Genomic DNA, 16,103 nt, shown 5'->3' with positions numbered 1-16,103 from the left:
AATCATAGAAATTCAGCCAAAAATACATAATAAATACATCATGGCACTAGTATGATAGTGTAATTGTTAGACAAAGCATCAAAAGAAAAAACCATTAAAAATCAGCCAAATCTGATAGGTCCGCGCTCATGAGAATTTTCAATTTTTGCAATATATCAAATTTGTCTTAATTTTATGTTCAAATCATAGAAATTCAGCCAAAAATAACAAATAAATACATCATGGCACTAGTATTACAGTGTAAATATTAGAAAAAGCATCAAAAGCAAAACCCTTAAAAATCGGCCAAATCTGATAGGTCCGCGCTCATGAGAATTTTCAATTTTTGCAATATATCAAATTTGTCTTAATTTTATGTTCAAATCATAGAAATTCAGCCAAAAATACATAATAAATACATCATGGCACTAGTATGATAGTGTAATTGTTAGACAAAGCATCAAAAGCAAAACCATTAAAAATCAGCCAAATCTGATAGGTCCGCGCTCATGAGAATTTTCAATTTTTGCAATATATCAAATTTGTCTTAATTTTATGTTCAAATCATAGAAATTCAGCCAAAAATACATAATAAATACATCATGGCACTAATATTAAAGTGTAATTGGTAGAAAAAGCATCAAAAGCAAAACCATAAAAAATCGGCCAAATCTGATAGGTCCGCGCTCATGAGAATTTTCAATTTTTGCAATATGTCAAATTTGTCTTAATTTTATGTTCAAATCATAGAAATTCAGCCAAAAATACATAATAAATACACCATGGCACTAGTATTATAGTGTAAATATTAGAAAAAGCATCAAAAGCAAAACATTAAAAATCGGCCAAATCTGATAGGTCCGCGCTCATGAGAATTTTCAATTTTTGCAGTATGTCAAATTTGTCTTAATTTTATGTTCAAATCATAGAAATTCAGCCAAAAATACATAATAAATACATCATGGCACTAGTATAATAGTGTAAATATTAGAAAAAGCATCAAAAGCAAAACCCTCAAAATTGGCCAAATCTGATAGGTCCGCGCTCATGAGAATTTTCAATTTTTGCAATATGTCAAATTTGTCTTAATTTTATGTTCAAATCATAGAAATTCAGCCAAAAATACATAATAAATACATCATGGCACTAGTATTATAGTGTAAATATTAGAAAAAGCATCAAAAGCAAACACCCTTAAAAATTGGCCAAATCTGATAGGTCCGCGCTCATGAGAATTTTCAATTTTTGCAATATGTCAAATTTGTCTTAATTTTATGTTCAAATCATAGAAATTCAGCCAAAAATACATAATAAATACATCATGGCACTAGTATTATAGTGTAAATATTAGAAAAAGCATCAAAAGCAAAACCCTTAAAAATCGGCCAAATCTGATAAATCCGCGCTCATGAGAATTTTCAATTTTTGCAATATATCAAATTTGTCTTAATTTTATGTTCAAATCATAGAAATTCAGCCAAAAATACATAATAAATACATCATGGCACTAGTATTATAGTGTACATATTAGAGACAGCATCAAAAGCAAAAACCCTTACAAATCGGCCAAATCTGATAGGTCCGCGCTCATGAGAATTTTCAATTTTTGCAATATATCAAATTTGTCTTAATTTTATGTTCAAATCATAGAAATTCAGCCAAAAATACATAATAAATACATCATGGCACTAGTATTATAGTGTACATATTAGAAAAAGCATCAAAAGCAAAACCCTTAAAAATCGGCCAAATCTGATAGGTCCGCGCTCATGAGAATTTTCAATTTTTGCAATATGTCAAATTTGTCTTAATTTTATGTTCAAATCATAGAAATTCAGCCAAAAATACATAATAAATACATCATGGCACTAGTATTACAGTGTAAATATTAGAAAAAGCATCAAAAGCAAAACCCTCAAAATTCGCCAAATCTGATAGGTCCGCGCTCATGAGAATTTTCAATTTTTGCAATATGTACAATTTTGTCTTAATTTTATGTTCAAATCATAGAAATTCAGCCAAAAATACATAATAAATACATCATGGCACTAGTATTATAGTGTAAATATTAGAAAAAGCATCAAAAGCAAACACCCTTAAAAATTGGCCAAATCTGATAGGTCCGCGCTCATGAGAATTTTCAATTTTTGCAATATGTCAAATTTGTCTTAATTTTATGTTCAAATCATAGAAATTCAGCCAAAAATACATAATAAATACATCATGGCACTAATATTAAAGTGTAATTGTTAGAAAAAGCATCAAAAGCAAAACCATAAAAAATCGGCAAAATCTGATAGGTCCGCGCTCATGAGAATTTTCAATTTTTGCAATATGTCAAACTTGTATTAATTTTATGTTCAAATCATAGAAATTCAGCCAAAAATACATAATAAATACATCATGGCACTAGTATTATAGTGTAAATATTAGAAAAAGCATCAAAAGCAAAACCCTTAAAAATCGGCCAAATCTGATAAATCCGCGCTCATGAGAATTTTCAATTTTTACAATATATCAAATTTGTCTTAATTTTATGTTCAAATCATAGAAATTCAGCCAAAAATACATAATAAATACATCATGGCACTAGTATTATAGTGTACATATTAGAGACAGCATCAAAAGCAAAAACCCTTACAAATCGGCCAAATCTGATAGGTCCGCGCTCATGAGAATTTTCAATTTTTGCAATATATCAAATTTGTCTTAATTTTATGTTCAAATCATAGAAATTCAGCCAAAAATAACAAATAAATACATCATGGCACTAGTATTACAGTGTAAATATTAGAAAAAGCATCAAAAGCAAAACCCTCAAAATTGGCCAAATCTGATAGGTCCGCGCTCATGAGAATTTTCAATTTTTGCAATATGTCAAATTTGTCTTAATTTTATGTTCAAATCATAGAAATTCAGCCAAAAATACATAATAAATACATCATGGCACTAGTATTATAGTGTAAATATTAGAAAAAGCATCAAAAGCAAACACCCTTAAAAATTGGCCAAATCTGATAGGTCCGCGCTCATGAGAATTTTCAATTTTTGCAATATGTCAAATTTGTCTTAATTTTATGTTCAAATCATAGAAATTCAGCCAAAAATACATAATAAATACATCATGGCACTAATATTAAAGTGTAATTGTTAGAAAAAGCATCAAAAGCAAAACCATAAAAAATCGGCCAAATCTGATAGGTCCGCGCTCATGAGAATTTTCAATTTTTGCAATATGTCAAACTTGTCTTAATTTTATGTTCAAATCATAGAAATTCAGCCAAAAATACATAATAAATACATCATGGCACTAGTATTATAGTGTAAATATTAGAAAAAGCATCAAAAGCAAAACCCTTAAAAATCGGCCAAATCTGATAAATCCGCGCTCATGAGAATTTTCAATTTTTGCAATATATCAAATTTGTCTTAATTTTATGTTCAAATCATAGAAATTCAGCCAAAAATACATAATAAATACATCATGGCACTAGTATTATAGTGTACATATTAGAGACAGCATCAAAAGCAAAAACCCTTACAAATCGGCCAAATCTGATAGGTCCGCGCTCATGAGAATTTTCAATTTTTGCAATATATCAAATTTGTCTTAATTTTATGTTCAAATCATAGAAATTCAGCCAAAAATAAAAAAAAAATACATCATGGCACTAGTATTATAGTGTAAATATTAGAAAAAGCATCAAAAGCAAAACCCTTAAAAATCGGGCAAATCTGATAGGTCTGCGCTCATGAGAATTTTCAATTTTTGCAATATGTCAAATTTGTCTTAATTTTATGTTCAAAATCATAGAAATTAGCCAAAAATACATAATTAATTCATCATGGAACTAGTATTATAGTGTAAATATTAGAAAAAGCATCAAAAGCAAAACCCTTAAAAATCGGCGTAATCTGATAGGTCCGCGCTCATGAGAATTTTTTATTTTTGCAATATGTCAAATTTGTCTTTATTTTATGTTCAAATCATAGAAATTCAGCCAAAAATACATAATAAATACATCATGGCACTAGTATTATAGTGTAAATATTAGAAAAAACATCAAAAGCAAAACCCTTAAAAATCGGCCAAATCTGATAGGTCCGCGCTCATGAGAATTTTCAATTTTTGCAATATATCAAATTTGTCTTAATTTTATGTTCAAATCATAGAAATTCAGCCAAAAATACATAATAAATACATCATGGCACTAGTATGATAGTGTAATTGTTAGACAAAGCATCAAAAGAAAAAACCATTAAAAATCAGCCAAATCTGATAGGTCCGCGCTCATGAGAATTTTCAATTTTTGCAATATATCAAATTTGTCTTAATTTTATGTTCAAATCATAGAAATTCAGCCAAAAATAACAAATAAATACATCATGGCACTAGTATTACAGTGTAAATATTAGAAAAAGCATCAAAAGCAAAACCCTTAAAAATCGGCCAAATCTGATAGGTCCGCGCTCATGAGAATTTTCAATTTTTGCAATATATCAAATTTGTCTTAATTTTATGTTCAAATCATAGAAATTCAGCCAAAAATACATAATAAATACATCATGGCACTAGTATGATAGTGTAATTGTTAGACAAAGCATCAAAAGCAAAACCATTAAAAATCAGCCAAATCTGATAGGTCCGCGCTCATGAGAATTTTCAATTTTTGCAATATATCAAATTTGTCTTAATTTTATGTTCAAATCATAGAAATTCAGCCAAAAATACATAATAAATACATCATGGCACTAATATTAAAGTGTAATTGGTAGAAAAAGCATCAAAAGCAAAACCATAAAAAATCGGCCAAATCTGATAGGTCCGCGCTCATGAGAATTTTCAATTTTTGCAATATGTCAAATTTGTCTTAATTTTATGTTCAAATCATAGAAATTCAGCCAAAAATACATAATAAATACACCATGGCACTAGTATTATAGTGTAAATATTAGAAAAAGCATCAAAAGCAAAACCCTTAAAAATCGGCCAAATCTGATAGGTCCGCGCTCATGAGAATTTTCAATTTTTGCAATATGTCAAATTTGTCTTAATTTTATGTTCAAATCATAGAAATTCAGCCAAAAATACATAATAAATACATCATGGCACTAGTATTATAGTGTAAATATTAGAAAAAGCATCAAAAGCAAAACATTAAAAATCGGCCAAATCTGATAGGTCCGCGCTCATGAGAATTTTCAATTTTTGCAGTATGTCAAATTTGTCTTAATTTTATGTTCAAATCATAGAAATTCAGCCAAAAATACATAATAAATACATCATGGCACTAGTATAATAGTGTAAATATTAGAAAAAGCATCAAAAGCAAAACCCTCAAAATTGGCCAAATCTGATAGGTCCGCGCTCATGAGAATTTTCAATTTTTGCAATATGTCAAATTTGTCTTAATTTTATGTTCAAATCATAGAAATTCAGCCAAAAATACATAATAAATACATCATGGCACTAGTATTATAGTGTAAATATTAGAAAAAGCATCAAAAGCAAACACCCTTAAAAATTGGCCAAATCTGATAGGTCCGCGCTCATGAGAATTTTCAATTTTTGCAATATGTCAAATTTGTCTTAATTTTATGTTCAAATCATAGAAATTCAGCCAAAAATACATAATAAATACATCATGGCACTAGTATTATAGTGTAAATATTAGAAAAAGCATCAAAAGCAAAACCCTTAAAAATCGGCCAAATCTGATAAATCCGCGCTCATGAGAATTTTCAATTTTTGCAATATATCAAATTTGTCTTAATTTTATGTTCAAATCATAGAAATTCAGCCAAAAATACATAATAAATACATCATGGCACTAGTATTATAGTGTACATATTAGAGACAGCATCAAAAGCAAAAACCCTTACAAATCGGCCAAATCTGATAGGTCCGCGCTCATGAGAATTTTCAATTTTTGCAATATATCAAATTTGTCTTAATTTTATGTTCAAATCATAGAAATTCAGCCAAAAATACATAATAAATACATCATGGCACTAGTATTATAGTGTACATATTAGAAAAAGCATCAAAAGCAAAACCCTTAAAAATCGGCCAAATCTGATAGGTCCGCGCTCATGAGAATTTTCAATTTTTGCAATATGTCAAATTTGTCTTAATTTTATGTTCAAATCATAGAAATTCAGCCAAAAATACATAATAAATACATCATGGCACTAGTATTACAGTGTAAATATTAGAAAAAGCATCAAAAGCAAAACCCTCAAAATTCGCCAAATCTGATAGGTCCGCGCTCATGAGAATTTTCAATTTTTGCAATATGTACAATTTTGTCTTAATTTTATGTTCAAATCATAGAAATTCAGCCAAAAATACATAATAAATACATCATGGCACTAGTATTATAGTGTAAATATTAGAAAAAGCATCAAAAGCAAACACCCTTAAAAATTGGCCAAATCTGATAGGTCCGCGCTCATGAGAATTTTCAATTTTTGCAATATGTCAAATTTGTCTTAATTTTATGTTCAAATCATAGAAATTCAGCCAAAAATACATAATAAATACATCATGGCACTAATATTAAAGTGTAATTGTTAGAAAAAGCATCAAAAGCAAAACCATAAAAAATCGGCAAAATCTGATAGGTCCGCGCTCATGAGAATTTTCAATTTTTGCAATATGTCAAACTTGTATTAATTTTATGTTCAAATCATAGAAATTCAGCCAAAAATACATAATAAATACATCATGGCACTAGTATTATAGTGTAAATATTAGAAAAAGCATCAAAAGCAAAACCCTTAAAAATCGGCCAAATCTGATAAATCCGCGCTCATGAGAATTTTCAATTTTTACAATATATCAAATTTGTCTTAATTTTATGTTCAAATCATAGAAATTCAGCCAAAAATACATAATAAATACATCATGGCACTAGTATTATAGTGTACATATTAGAGACAGCATCAAAAGCAAAAACCCTTACAAATCGGCCAAATCTGATAGGTCCGCGCTCATGAGAATTTTCAATTTTTGCAATATATCAAATTTGTCTTAATTTTATGTTCAAATCATAGAAATTCAGCCAAAAATAACAAATAAATACATCATGGCACTAGTATTACAGTGTAAATATTAGAAAAAGCATCAAAAGCAAAACCCTCAAAATTGGCCAAATCTGATAGGTCCGCGCTCATGAGAATTTTCAATTTTTGCAATATGTCAAATTTGTCTTAATTTTATGTTCAAATCATAGAAATTCAGCCAAAAATACATAATAAATACATCATGGCACTAGTATTATAGTGTAAATATTAGAAAAAGCATCAAAAGCAAACACCCTTAAAAATTGGCCAAATCTGATAGGTCCGCGCTCATGAGAATTTTCAATTTTTGCAATATGTCAAATTTGTCTTAATTTTATGTTCAAATCATAGAAATTCAGCCAAAAATACATAATAAATACATCATGGCACTAATATTAAAGTGTAATTGTTAGAAAAAGCATCAAAAGCAAAACCATAAAAAATCGGCAAAATCTGATAGGTCCGCGCTCATGAGAATTTTCAATTTTTGCAATATGTCAAACTTGTCTTAATTTTATGTTCAAATCATAGAAATTCAGCCAAAAATACATAATAAATACATCATGGCACTAGTATTATAGTGTAAATATTAGAAAAAGCATCAAAAGCAAAACCCTTAAAAATCGGCCAAATCTGATAAATCCGCGCTCATGAGAATTTTCAATTTTTGCAATATATCAAATTTGTCTTAATTTTATGTTCAAATCATAGAAATTCAGCCAAAAATACATAATAAATACATCATGGCACTAGTATTATAGTGTACATATTAGAGACAGCATCAAAAGCAAAAACCCTTACAAATCGGCCAAATCTGATAGGTCCGCGCTCATGAGAATTTTCAATTTTTGCAATATATCAAATTTGTCTTAATTTTATGTTCAAATCATAGAAATTCAGACAAAAATAAAAAAAAAATACATCATGGAACTAGTATTATAGTGTAAATATTAGAAAAAGCATCAAAAGCAAAACCCTTAAAAATCGGGCAAATCTGATAGGTCTGCGCTCATGAGAATTTTCAATTTTTGCAATATGTCAAATTTGTCTTAATTTTATGTTCAAAATCATAGAAATTCAGCCAAAAATACATAATAAATACATCATGGCACTAGTATTATAGTGTAAATATTAGAAAAAACATCAAAAGCAAAACCCTTAAAAATCGGCCAAATCTGATAGGTCCGCGCTCATGAGAATTTTCAATTTTTGCAATATATCAAATTTGTCTTAATTTTATGTTCAAATCATAGAAATTCAGCCAAAAATACATAATAAATACATCATGGCACTAGTATGATAGTGTAATTGTTAGACAAAGCATCAAAAGAAAAAACCATTAAAAATCAGCCAAATCTGATAGGTCCGCGCTCATGAGAATTTTCAATTTTTGCAATATATCAAATTTGTCTTAATTTTATGTTCAAATCATAGAAATTCAGCCAAAAATAACAAATAAATACATCATGGCACTAGTATTACAGTGTAAATATTAGAAAAAGCATCAAAAGCAAAACCATTAAAAATCAGCCAAATCTGATAGGTCCGCGCTCATGAGAATTTGCAATTTTTTCAATATGTCAAATTTGTCTTAATTTTATGTTCAAATCATAGAAATTCAGCAAAAAATACATAATAATTACATCATGGCACTAGTATTATAGTGTAAATATTAGAAAAAGCATCAAAAGCAAAACCCTTAAAAATCGGGCAAATCTGATAGGTCTGCGCTCATGAGAATTTTCAATTTTTGCAATATGTCAAATTTGTCTTAATTTTATGTTCAAAATCATAGAAATTCAGCCAAAAATACATAATAAATACATAATGGCACTAGTATTATAGTGTACATATTAGAGACAGCATCAAAAGCAAAAACCCTTACAAATCGGCCAAATCTGATAGGTCCGCGCTCATGAGAATTTTCAATTTTTGCAATATATCAAATTTGTCTTAATTTTATGTTCAAATCATAGAAATTCAGCCAAAAAAAACAAATAAATACATCATGGCACTAGTATTACAGTGTAAATATTAGAAAAAGCATCAAAAGCAAAACCCTCAAAATTGGCCAAATCTGATAGGTCCGCGCTCATGAGAATTTTCAATTTTTGCAATAGGTCAAATTTGTCTTAATTTTATGTTCAAATCATAGAAATTCAGCCAAAAATACATAATAAATACATCATGGCACTAGTATTATAGTGTAAATATTAGAAAAAGCATCAAAAGCAAACACCCTTAAAAATTGGCCAAATCTGATAGGTCCGCGCTCATGAGAATTTTCAATTTTTGCAATATGTCAAATTTGTCTTAATTTTATGTTCAAATCATAGAAATTCAGCCAAAAATACATAATAAATACATCATGGCACTAATATTAAAGTGTAATTGTTAGAAAAAGCATCAAAAGCAAAACCATAAAAAATCGGCAAAATCTGATAGGTCCGCGCTCATGAGAATTTTCAATTTTTGCAATATGTCAAACTTGTCTTAATTTTATGTTCAAATCATAGAAATTCAGCCAAAAATACATAATAAATACATCATGGCACTAGTATTATAGTGTAAATATTAGAAAAAGCATCAAAAGCAAAACCCTTAAAAATCGGCCAAATCTGATAAATCCGCGCTCATGAGAATTTTCAATTTTTGCAATATATCAAATTTGTCTTAATTTTATGTTCAAATCATAGAAATTCAGCCAAAAATACATAATAAATACATCATGGCACTAGTATTATAGTGTACATATTAGAGACAGCATCAAAAGCAAAAACCCTTACAAATCAGCCAAATCTGATAGGTCCGCGCTCATGAGAATTTTCAATTTTTGCAATATATCAAATTTGTCTTAATTTTATGTTCAAATCATAGAAATTCAGACAAAAATAAAAAAAAAATACATCATGGCACTAGTATTATAGTGTAAATATTAGAAAAAGCATCAAAAGCAAAACCCTTAAAAATCGGGCAAATCTGATAGGTCTGCGCTCATGAGAATTTTCAATTTTTGCAATATGTCAAATTTGTCTTAATTTTATGTTCAAAATCATAGAAATTCAGCCAAAAATACATAATAAATACATCATGGCACTAGTATTATAGTGTAAATATTAGAAAAAACATCAAAAGCAAAACCCTTAAAAATCGGCCAAATCTGATAGGTCCGCGCTCATGAGAATTTTCAATTTTTGCAATATATCAAATTTGTCTTAATTTTATGTTCAAATCATAGAAATTCAGCCAAAAATACATAATAAATACATCATGGCACTAGTATGATAGTGTAATTGTTAGACAAAGCATCAAAAGAAAAAACCATTAAAAATCAGCCAAATCTGATAGGTCCGCGCTCATGAGAATTTTCAATTTTTGCAATATATCAAATTTGTCTTAATTTTATGTTCAAATCATAGAAATTCAGCCAAAAATAACAAATAAATACATCATGGCACTAGTATTACAGTGTAAATATTAGAAAAAGCATCAAAAGCAAAACCATTAAAAATCAGCCAAATCTGATAGGTCCGCGCTCATGAGAATTTTCAATTTTTGCAATATGTCAAATTTGTCTTAATTTTATGTTCAAAATCATAGAAATTCAGCCAAAAATACATAATTAATTCATCATGGCACTAGTATATAATGTAAATATTAGAAAAAGCATCAAAAGCAAAACCCTTAAAAATCGGCGTAATCTGATAGGTCCGCGCTCATGAGAATTTTTTATTTTTGCAATATGTCAAATTTGTCTTTATTTTATGTTCAAATCATAGAAATTCAGCCAAAAATACATAATAAATACATCATGGCACTAGTATTATAGTGTAATTGTTAGACAAAGCATCAAAAGCAAAACCATTAAAAATCAGCCAAATCTGATAGGTCCGCGCTCATGAGAATTTTCAATTTTTGCAATATATCAAATTTGTCTTAATTTTATGTCCAAATCATAGAAATTCAGCCAAAAATACATAATAAATACATTTGCACTAGTATGATAGTGTAATTGTTAGACAAAGCATCAAAAGCAAAACCATTAAAAATCAGCCAAATCTGATAGGTCCGCGCTCATGAGAATTTTCAATTTTTGCAATATATCAAATTTGTCTTAATTTTATGTTCAAATCATAGAAATTCAGCCAAAAATACATAATAAATACATCATGGCACTAGTATGATAGTGTAATTGTTAGACAAAGCATCAAAAGCAAAACCATTCAAAATCAGCCAAATCTGATAGGTCCGCGCTCATGAGAATTTTCAATTTTTGCAATATGTCAAATTTGTCTTAATTTTATGTTCAAATCATAGAAATTCAGCCAAAAATACATAATAAATACATCATTGCACTAGTATTATAGTGTAATTGTTAGACAAAGCATCAAAAGCAAAACCATTAAAAATCAGCCAAATCTGATAGGTCCGCGCTCATGAGAATTTTCAATCTTTGCAATATATCAAATTTTTCTTAATTTTATGTTCAAATCATAGAAATTCAGCCAAAAATACATAATAAATACATCATGGCACTAGTATGATAGTGTAATTGTTAGACAAAGCATCAAAAGCAAAACCATTAAAAATCAGCCAAATCTGATAGGTCCGCGCTCATGAGAATTTTCAATTTTTGCAATATATCAAATTTGTCTTAATTTTATGTTCAAATCATAGAAATTCAGCCAAAAATACATAATAAATACATCATGGCACTAGTATGATAGTGTAATTGTTAGACAAAGCATCAAAAGCAAAACCCTTAAAAATCAGCCAAATCTGATAGGTCCGCGCTCATGAGAATTTTCAATTTTTGCAATATATCAAATTTGTCTTAATTTTATGTTCAAATCATAGAAATTCAGCCAAAAATACATAATAAATACATCATGGCACTAGTATGATAGTGTAATTGTTAGACAAAGCATCAAAAGCAAAACCATTAAAAATCAGCCAAATCTGATAGGTCCGCGCTCATGAGAATTTTCAATTTTTGCAATATATCAAATTTGTCTTAATTTTATGTTCAAATCATAGAAATTCAGCCAAAAATACATAATAAATACATCATGGCACTAGTATGATAGTGTAATTGTTAGACAAAGCATCAAAAGCAAAACCATTAAAAATCAGCCAAATCTGATAGGTCCGCGCTCATGAGAATTTTCAATTTTTGCAATATATCAAATTTGTCTTAATTTTATGTTCAAATCATAGAAATTCAGCCAAAAATACATAATAAATACATCATTGCACTAGTATGATAGTGTAATTGTTAGACAAAGCATCAAAAGCAAAACCATTAAAAATCAGCCAAATCTGATAGGTCCGCGCTCATGAGAATTTTCAATTTTTGCAATATATCAAATTTGTCTTAATTTTATGTTCAAATCATAGAAATTCAGCCAAAAATACATAATAAATACATCATGGCACTAGTAGGATAGTGAAATTGTTAGACAAAGCATCAAAACCAAAACCATTAAAAATCAGCCAAATCTGATAGGTCCGCGCTCATGAGAATTTTCAATTTTTGCAATATATCAAATTTGTCTTAATTTTATGTTCAAATCATAGAAATTCAGCCAAAAATACATAATAAATACATCATGGCACTAGTATGATAGTGTAATTGTTAGACAAAGCATCAAAAGCAAAACCATTAAAAATCAGCCAAATCTGATAGGTCCGCGCTCATGAGAATTTTCAATTTTTGCAATATATCAAATTTGTCTTAATTTTATGTTCAAATCATAGAAATTCAGCCAAAAATACATAATAAATACATCATGGCACTAGTATGATAGTGTAATTGTTAGACAAAGCATCAAAAGCAAAACCATTAAAAATCAGCCAAATCTGATAGGTCCGCGCTCATGAGAATTTTCAATTTTTGCAATATATCAAATTTGTCTTAATTTTATGTTCAAATCATAGAAATTCAGCCAAAAATACATAATAAATACATCATTGCACTAGTATGATAGTGTAATTGTTAGACAAAGCATCAAAAGCAAAACCCTTAAAAATCAGCCAAATCTGATAGGTCCGCGCTCATGAGAATTTTCAATTTTTGCAATATATCAAATTTGTCTTAATTTTATGTTCAAATCATAGAAATTCAGCCAAAAATACATAATAAATACATCATGGCACTAGTATGATAGTGTAATTGTTAGACAAAGCATCAAAAGAAAAAACCATTAAAAATCAGCCAAATCTGATAGGTCCGCGCTCATGAGAATTTTCAATTTTTGCAATATATCAAATTTGTCTTAATTTTATGTTCAAATCATAGAAATTCAGCCAAAAATACATAATAAATACATCATTGCACTAGTATGATAGTGTAATTGTTAGACAAAGCATCAAAAGCAAAACCCTTAAAAATCAGCCAAATCTGATAGGTCCGCGCTCATGAGAATTTTCAATTTTTGCAATATATCAAATTTGTCTTAATTTTATGTTCAAATCATAGAAATTCAGCCAAAAATACATAATAAATACATCATGGCACTAGTATGATAGTGTAATTGTTAGACAAAGCATCAAAAGAAAAAACCATTAAAAATCAGCCAAATCTGATAGGTCCGCGCTCATGAGAATTTTCAATTTTTGCAATATATCAAATTTGTCTTAATTTTATGTTCAAATCATAGAAATTCAGCCAAAAATAACAAATAAATACATCATGGCACTAGTATTACAGTGTAAATATTAGAAAAAGCATCAAAAGCAAAACCATTAAAAATCAGCCAAATCTGATAGGTCCGCGCTCATGAGAATTTTCAATTTTTGCAATATGTCAAATTTGTCTTAATTTTATGTTCAAATCATAGAAATTCAGCAAAAAATACATAATAATTACATCATGGCACTAGTATTATAGTGTAAATATTAGAAAAAGCATCAAAAGCAAAACCCTTAAAAATCGGGCAAATCTGATAGGTCTGCGCTCATGAGAATTTTCAATTTTTGCAATATGTCAAATTTGTCTTAATTTTATGTTCAAAATCATAGAAATTCAGCCAAAAATACATAATTAATTCATCATGGCACTAGTATATAGTGTAAATATTAGAAAAAGCATCAAAAGCAAAACCCTTAAAAATCGGCGTAATCTGATAGGTCCGCGCTCATGAGAATTTTTTATTTTTGCAATATGTCAAATTTGTCTTTATTTTATGTTCAAATCATAGAAATTCAGCCAAAAATACATAATAAATACATCATGGCACTAGTATTATAGTGTAATTGTTAGACAAAGCATCAAAAGCAAAACCATTAAAAATCAGCCAAATCTGATAGGTCCGCGCTCATGAGAATTTTCAATTTTTGCAATATATCAAATTTGTCTTAATTTTATGTTCAAATCATAGAAATTCAGCCAAAAATACATAATAAATACATCATTGCACTAGTATGATAGTGTAATTGTTAGACAAAGCATCAAAAGCAAAACCATTAAAAATCAGCCAAATCTGATAGGTCCGCGCTCATGAGAATTTTCAATTTTTGCAATATATCAAATTTGTCTTAATTTTATGTTCAAATCATAGAAATTCAGCCAAAAATACATAAGAAATACATCATGGCACTAGTATGATAGTGTAATTGTTAGACAAAGCATCAAAAGCAAAACCATTCAAAATCAGCCAAATCTGATAGGTCCGCGCTCATGAGAATTTTCAATTTTTGCAATATGTCAAATTTGTCTTAATTTTATGTTCAAATCATAGAAATTCAGCCAAAAATACATAATAAATACATCATGGCACTAGTATAATAGTGTAAATATTTGAAAAAGCATCAAAAGCAAAACCCTTAAAAATCGGCCAAATCTGATAGGTCCGCGCTCATGAGATTTTTCAATTTTTGCAATATGTCAAATTTGTCTTAATTTTATGTTCAAATCATAGAAATTCAGCCAAAAATACATAATAAATACATCATGGCACTAGTATTATAGTGTAATTGTTAGACAAAGCATCAAAAGCAAAACCATTAAAAATCAGCCAAATCTGATAGGTCCACGCTCATGAGAATTTTCAATTTTTGCAATATATCAAATTTTTCTTAATTTTATGTTCAAATCATAGAAATTCAGCCAAAAATACATAATAAATACATAATGGCACTAGTATGATAGTGTAATTGTTAGACAAAGCATCAAAAGCAAAACCATTAAAAATCAGCCAAATCTGATAGGTCCGCGCTCATGAGAATTTTCAATTTTTGCAATATATCAAATTTGTCTTAATTTTATGTTCAAATCATAGAAATTCAGCCAAAAATACATAATAAATACATCATGGAACTAGTATGATAGTGTAATTGTTAGACAAAGCATCAAAAGCAAAACCCTTAAAAATCAGCCAAATCTGATAGGTCCGCGCTCATGAGAATTTTCAATTTTTGCAATATATCAAATTTGTCTTAATTTTATGTTCAAATCATAGAAATTCAGCCAAAAATACATAATAAATACATCATGGAACTAGTATGATAGTGTAATTGTTAGACAAAGCATCAAAAGCAAAACCATTAAAAATCAGCCATATCTGATAGGTCCGCGCTCATGAGAATTTTCAATTTTTGCAATATATCAAATTTGTCTTAATTTTATGTTCAAATCATAGAAATTCAGCCAAAAATACATAATAAATACATCATGGCACTAGTATGATAGTGTAATTGTTAGACAAAGCATCAAAAGCAAAACCATTAAAAATCAGCCAAATCTGATAGGTCCGCGCTCATGAGAATTTTCAATTTTTGCAATATATCAAATTTGTCTTAATTTTATGTTCAAATCATAGAAATTCAGCCAAAAATACATAATAAATACATCATGGCACTAGTATGATAGTGTAATTGTTAGACAAAGCATCAAAAGCAAAACCATTAAAAATCAGCCAAATCTGATAGGTCCGCGCTCATGAGAATTTTCAATTTTTGCAATATATCAAATTTGTCTTAATTTTATGTTCAAATCATAGAAATTCAGCCAAAAATACATAATAAATACATCATGGCACTAGTACGATAGTGAAATTGTT

This window comes from Euprymna scolopes, chromosome 9 (genome assembly GCF_053919585.1).
Source record: "Euprymna scolopes isolate OS-2025 chromosome 9, ASM5391958v1, whole genome shotgun sequence".
In the NCBI taxonomy this organism is placed as follows: Eukaryota; Metazoa; Mollusca; class Cephalopoda; order Sepiida; family Sepiolidae; genus Euprymna; species Euprymna scolopes.
Note: the sequence above shows the minus strand (reverse complement) of the source record.